We start from the raw sequence: 7293 nt of genomic DNA on the forward strand, positions 1-7293 counted from the left end.
GAAATCATTGTCTTCTTGTTGTCATTTATTGTGTTCTTTCTTTCTAGTGAGGTTGTAAGCTCCATTTTGCATTTTCCCTGTTATTTAATATGGTGCAGTAAACACAGTAAAGGCTCAATAAATGTTGATGTAATGGCTGGATAAGATAGGAAAGAAAAAACTTCTTTTTTTGCCAATGCCATCACCTGCCTATTGAAGTTTTTCTTGTCAGACCTTCAGCAGATGCTTAAATTAATTTGAATCAGATTGAATTAGGCTAGAAATAGCCCAATATCTGAAACAATTTCACCAGGAATAAAATCAGTATAAGATCATTAGAAGGCAGCAGCTGTTATTAATGTCCCCATTTTGTTTCTTTTACAATACTGACAGGGTCTCACTGTGTTGCCCAGGCTGAGTTCAAAATCCTGGCCATATGTGATCCTCCCACCTTGGCCTCCCAAAGTGCTGTGATTATACGTGTGAGCCACCACACTTGGCCTGCCCCCATTTTTTTTTTTTTTTTTTTTTTTTTTAAGTACAGCAAGGCTCTTTTCTTTCTGAGCAGTGATTTTGAAAATTACTAAAATTCTTATGTAAAAAATTTCTAAAACAAAAATTTTTGTAAGAAAATCATCGAAATATTATTTTTTGTACTGTACACTGTTCCTCTGTCAACTAGGTATCCAGTCATGTATTTGGGATTTGAATTTATCTTATGAGAGCTGGATGATACATACATTGATAGCACAGTCTTCCAGATCTAGTTAACTTCTTCAGTGCAGTTGGCTTCACAGTGCTTCATTAGGAAAAAATGAATAATGTCATCCCCTGGGAATGTACGGAAACAGTCCTATTGAGGAGCTGTTTGGCTTCTTCAGAGGAAAGACTCTCTGCCCATTGTGGTGGCTGCTTTTTGCCAAGCTTGTGATTTGAGAGGTTGACCTAGCAACAATCTGAATAGCAAAGCATGTTTTTTCTTGGTGACCATTTTCCTGCAAAAGCATATTTTTGATTGGACTGCAGTCGAAAGCGTAATTAAATGTTACAGAGAGTCTCAGAACTTTAAACCATTCTCTTTTTCCTTTTTAATTTGACAACACAAACAAGTCTAATGTTTCATTTTTCTGGCTCCAGATGTCCATTGTGAATGTAAATGATGAGCCAGTAGAGCTGATGCTTCCACAGAACTGATATTCAGAATAAAAATGAATCGTTGCACATCCTGCAGGTGCCTCTGCTGAGGGAATCTTTTCGCTCCGAAGACATTTAACAGATAGAATATGCAGCTGGTCAAAGAAAGCCCTTAGGCTATTTCAAAGTTTCTATACAAAATAAAATGCCTCATAAAGTTTGCTTGAAAGTGAAATTTTATAAAATATGATTATATACACTCTTTCATTTTTATTCCAATAATTCCAAGCTTTCTTTTTAAGGCTGAAAATACTATTTTTAAGAATCAAATAAACTCCAATATTTGGAGTTCTGATAGAGAGAAGAGCTTCACATTTGGCTTGCATTTGGCACTTAATTTGGAGGTTGTATTCAAGTTAACAACAACAACAGCAAAAATACAATGATTCTTCTATATTGTCAATAATTACTGCTCACAGCTTGATTATTTTGCAATTATCAAGATCTCTAATGCCACACATATGTGCCAAAGCCTTTCAAAGGACATCTAATGAGAACTGTAGATGGAGATGGCATTGATGTCTGATTGGGGAGAGAGCTGTTCATGTACTTAGCCTTTGAACTACAATTCACCATCTAATTTGCTCAATCAAGGTCTGAGACTTGAAAGAATCGTGGCAGAGTCTAGATCATCTACTGAAGTACTTATGACTTCAGAATGTAGAGTGAGAAAATGTATCCTGAGCATGTTCCCTCTCCTGCTTCTCAGAAGCCCTGAACCATTAGACCACATAAATCTGCCCACTTTGTCCTGTGATGATTCAACTGGCTTCCTCTTCCCTCAAAGATCCCTGCATTCTAAAACAATTTTCTCCCTTCCTAACCCTCTGCTAAGAAATCAATTCTTTTAGAACAGCTGACCACAGCAAGAAGAAAGCAAACAGATGGAGTTAATTCATACTAAGATGAAAAAGTCTGCTAGCCTCCATGGGGTATTTGCCTCATAAAAAAGATTGCTTGAGAAGTTAACGTTTATCTCTAACTTGCAGAACCTAAGAAATGAAGTAAAGCATTTTAACTGTGGGGAAGAAATGTGATCTTTTGTATTTTTTGGTCAGTATTTGGGTTATAAGACATGTGAAAAGAGATATGCAAGTCATCTCATGCTGACCAAAACAAAAACAAAACAAAAAAAATGTAGATTGAACTATGATTGAATGATTAATGCATCAAAGGAAAAAGGTATCATTCAGACATTGGTCATTCACTCCTGGTCATATTGATAAAGGTATAGAGGCACACTTTGGAAAAGTCTATCTTAACGTAGTTCAGAGAAGAGAGTCTTAGATTACAGTAAACTGGCAAGAAGATGCTATATGAAGACATCTATTTTACAATAGATGTTTTATTCATTTAATTAATGCTCAGTTCTGTTTCTAAGTTTTTTAACAAAACTTCTGGTTATTATTTCATTCTCAGTTAGTTCTGTCTATGGAGAAGAAGTATGCTTGTCATATGGGCTTGAAGAACTCGAGACCCATAATAGCTATCTTTTAACTAGCTTTTTTTCTTTTTTAACAGTCAGGGTAGGATCGGAGAAACAGAACCACTAAGATTTTTGTATACAGATTATACCTTATGCAATCATGGGAGATGGTTAATCAGCCTCTGCAAGGCTGTTACCTTTGCATCTTTTCTGGAGCCTAAAGTCTATAGGACAGGTATTTAAGAAAAGAAGACAGATTTGGAGTGGGGAGAGCAAGGAAAACTATAACCCATTCGCTCAAGCTGCCGTCCAAGAGGATGCACTGAAACTCTGGTCTCACTCTGCCTCCAATCTCAATGGTGCTGGTGGCCTGCAGGGGAAACTGATGCCCTTTGTCACAGAGCTTAACACACACCTGGGCCAAGAAGACAGAGAACCTGAAGGGTAATTGAGGGTAGCTTGGAGCAGCTGCAGGGCTAGGTGTTGCCCTATGTTAATCCAGTGTCAGCTGAAGTGTCAATGAGCATGGGTTGGAACTGTGCCTGGTGCCCCTACACTAGCCTGAGCATGAAAGCAATATGGCCACTGCTTCAGCCTAACTTCCAAAACTCATGCAAAAGGGCTCTCCTGAACCACTGGGAAGTCAATTATGGGAAATGTAGTTCTAACTTAGCTAAATTGCTATGATTCAAATCCTTTGCATAAAAAACCACATTGCCATCCAATGTGTTATCCAATTCTGGGTTTATAAATTCCTTTTATAAACTTGCTAATAAGAATTTGGCCGTGAAAGATGGATTTACTCTTGATGTCCTGACAAAATAAGGGACCTGACTGAGGGCCAGAGCCTGGAGAGAAGTTTATCCTACAAAACTGATGAGTGACACCCTGTGTGTGCAGTCTCTTATTCCACAGCCTACTTCATCCCCTTGGGCATTGCCTAAGCAATCTCTCATCATTCTTCTAGCATTGGCCTGGTAATCCTCTCTTTCTTTTAGAATTTCAGTACTTGGAATGTCTGAAATTGCCACCTCAGAGGTTACCATGGTCAGTGATTTTGTGTGTGTGTGTGTCCAGAAGACAGAGAGTGAGTATAACAGTTTTTCTTTGTCTACCTTTCCATTCTTCCATCATTTACCCTTATACTATACTTCTTTTTCTATCAAACTTTTATAGTAAGCCAAATATCCAAAAATTGTATACAGATATAGCTGTAGAAACACTTTGCTAGATATGTTGACATAGATGACCTTACTAGCGTCACACAGCACTCTCTCAATCTCATATGAGGACATTGGTTTCATCTAAAGCTTCTAGACTTGGTACTGTTGTAAGAAAATTCAGATTTAACCTAAATGTAATAAGTTGAACTTGATTGTATTGACAGATTGATATTGTACCCTAGTCAGTGATTTCAAGCAGGGCATGGGATCGGGTGGAAGAGGGAAAAGAGTGTTGATGAACCAACACTAATCCCTCATTACCTTTTACAGATCCTCTTTTCCAGAAGTAGATTATTTAGAAAAAAAATGTGAATAACAATGTATTACGCTAGAAATTCTTCCACATTCTCCAGCTTTCTTCCTCTGGTGGTTTTCAGTAAGCTATTAAACTTAAGAAAATGCTGGAAGGAAAATACTAGTAAAACAGCTCACTTTTAAAAGGGTGAATTGCATTGATGTAGGAGTTATTTTTCTCCTTGTAGGCAATAATTTTGGCCCATAATTGTCCAAAAGTTCTGAAGCTATGTTATCTTGTCAAATGTAGTCTACTTCAGCATTACCTGACACCTCAGGTGTTCTAACACTAGACAGTCAATGACGTCGGGTGAAGGACCATTGCCAGGGAAGATAACTTGAAGTACTGGTGAGAAGCAGGTGTCAGGATGAGGAATGAGCAGTTCATAAGCTAGACACAGCTGCTGCAGAAAGGACTCCAGCTCTTGCGAGTATGTAAGAGATGTGCAAAGAGAGAAGGCAAGGCAAGGCGATTAGGTGGAAGCCCCAGTGCAAGGGCCAAAGATGAGTTTTATTCTGAGCTGCCCCTTTGCTTTAGCCAGGAAAAGCTAAAGCTTCCTGATTAACTCAGAAACTTCTCCAGAGTGACTAGACTGGGGCATGTGGGTGGAATTAAATAGGGGATTTCCGGGCAAAATGAAAGTGGGGAGGAGAAATGACAGGACAGCTGTTGATAGGAAACTGTAATACTAACATAGACTCAGACTTCTGGAAAGAGGAGTTAGAAGAATGCAGTGTGAATCAATCAGTGGCAACTACCAAATCAGGTAAAGGTGTCCTTTTTTCCAAATTTTTATGTAGCGTTGATGGTCTCTTTAAGGATCCCCCTCCCATTCCCATCTAGCCTTAGGTTTCTGGGAGTTGGCAGCGGGACAGCCAAATCATAGAGAATGGGATTTGGGGGAGAGCAAATCATTGAAAAGCTTACGTGCTTATGAGGCAATACGTTATGTCCTGGGATTGATGCCAGGGTGGTTTTGGAAGGGCCAATACATACTGACCTCTGAAAAAAATGGATTTGCTATTGAACATCTTTGTATGAAATCTTAACTAATGAGGGGCATGTCAAAGCACTGTGGTTAGGCAGCTCCTGTGCACAGTTGCAACAAGGTTGGGAGGTTGGATTCTGCTGACATCTGTCGGGCAGAGACACCGCTGTTTGGAACTTCCGGCTAATCAGAAGCTTGTCCAGAGCATTTCTTGCTATAGTAGATCATCCTCTACTGAACTGTAATGCAGATTAGGGGGGAAGGCTGCCGAAATTTAAAAGGCGCTGTCAAATGTAGTGGCAGTTGTCTACGCTGTGAGTGTTTCTAAAACCGAATATGAATTTTTGAATCAAATATTGTGTTGTAATCAGAGAGATAACTGTTGAGTTGAATGGCAAATGTGCTTCTGTTCCTGGTAAATAGGCACAGACCAAGAATATTTACCTTACTTTGTTTAAAAAAAAAAAAAGATTACATGGTAACTATACTTGATAAAATGCCTAATTAGTGTCTATGATTAGGTGAGTTAGAAAAACCCCAAGCAAGTGGTTACATAAAGGCAAAAACCATTAGTTAAAAATGAATTGGTCAATATTAATAAATATCTGTAGAAGCGTTTACAATGTCTAATCTCGTTTAATTAACAACATTTTGACAGAGATATGATCTCGTTGTTTTACAAAAGAGGAAAAGCAGAACTATCACATGAACACAGTGACTGTCTCGTGATCACAGTGGTTCTCATCCATAGGTGATTTTGTCCTCCAGGAGACATCTGCAGTGTTTGGACACATGCCTGGTTGTCGTAGCTGGGGAAGGGGGTGCTACTTGCATTTGGTGGGTAGAGGTCAGGGATGCTGCTAAACATGCACAGCCCCCACAATAAACCACCCAGACCAAAATGTCAATATTGCCAAAGGTGAAAGCCCTTACAGTGGGGCAGCACTATTACATGGTAGTAACAGGACTAGAACACAGATTGTGTGGTCCTCAAATGTGCTCATTACAGCGTGTCACACTTCTCTCCCTACATCGGGCTTTAGAACAGGAAAAGCATTTGCAACAACAGGAAAACGTTATTTTTTTTTTATTTTTTATTTTTTTGATTTCCTTTGCCATCTAGTGCAGAAAATGTTGAAACTTGCTGTGAAATCTGGGGAGCCAGCACATCCCCATGGGGTATACAAAGGGATATGTATAGAAGTCTATGAAAGGTGGCTGGGTGCGGTGGCTCACGCCTGTAATCCCAGCACTTTGGAAGGCCGAGACGGGTGGATCACCTGAGGTCAGGAGTTCAAGACCAGCCTGTCACCACATGGTGAAACCTCATCTCTACCAAAAATGTAAAACATTAGCCAGGTGTGGAGATGGGCACCTGTAATCCCAGCTACTCAGGAGGCTGAGGCAGGAGAATCACTTGAACCCAGGAGGCAGAGGTTGCAGTGAACTGAGATTGCGCCCCTGCGCTACAGCCTGGGCGACAGAGCAAGACTCCATCTCCTAAATAAATAAGAATCTATGAAAGGCACCTGCCTCTGTGTCTTCTAGTGGGCCCAGGTTTGCTGCTGGCCAGAAGGTTCACCTGATGGGAAAGCAAACTCGATGTGATCAGGGAGAGCAAGCTGGAACCATCAGCACCTGCATTTCTGCCTCTCACCTCATCCAACCAAGATGACCCTCATAGAGTTAATGGCTGCTGCTTCACCCCACCTTCCATGTCTCCGACAAATTCTGCTTTGGACCGTCTCTAACCAACATCATACAGGGAAAAAGCAACTTGAATATCATATAGTTTACTTATTTAATATGCTTGTTAGATATTGTGTTATAGAAAATAAGCACCTCACAGGTGAGAAATCTGCCTGGATATTGATTGATATTTATTCAATCATAAGTCCAAACCATTGAGAATAGTGACAGGCACAACAGTATGTGCCCCGTAACTATTTGTTGGAAAAAAAAAAAAAAAAAAAAAAAGAAGAAAAAAGAAAAGAGAAGGAATTTAGAAAGGAAGAATTGAGTAAGAAATTATATTTATTTCTCTAAATCTTAAAATTCAGAACGTTTGGAAATTGCCTTACCTTTGCAAATGCATTGGAAGTGCATTTTTGTGCATAGAAAACACAGTAGATTGCATTTTAATAACTTGAGGAAATTCCATCTGCTTTCAGATTTTTGTGTTTTTACA

Source organism: Rhinopithecus roxellana, chromosome 1, assembly GCF_007565055.1.
Source record: "Rhinopithecus roxellana isolate Shanxi Qingling chromosome 1, ASM756505v1, whole genome shotgun sequence".
In the NCBI taxonomy this organism is placed as follows: Eukaryota; Metazoa; Chordata; class Mammalia; order Primates; family Cercopithecidae; genus Rhinopithecus; species Rhinopithecus roxellana.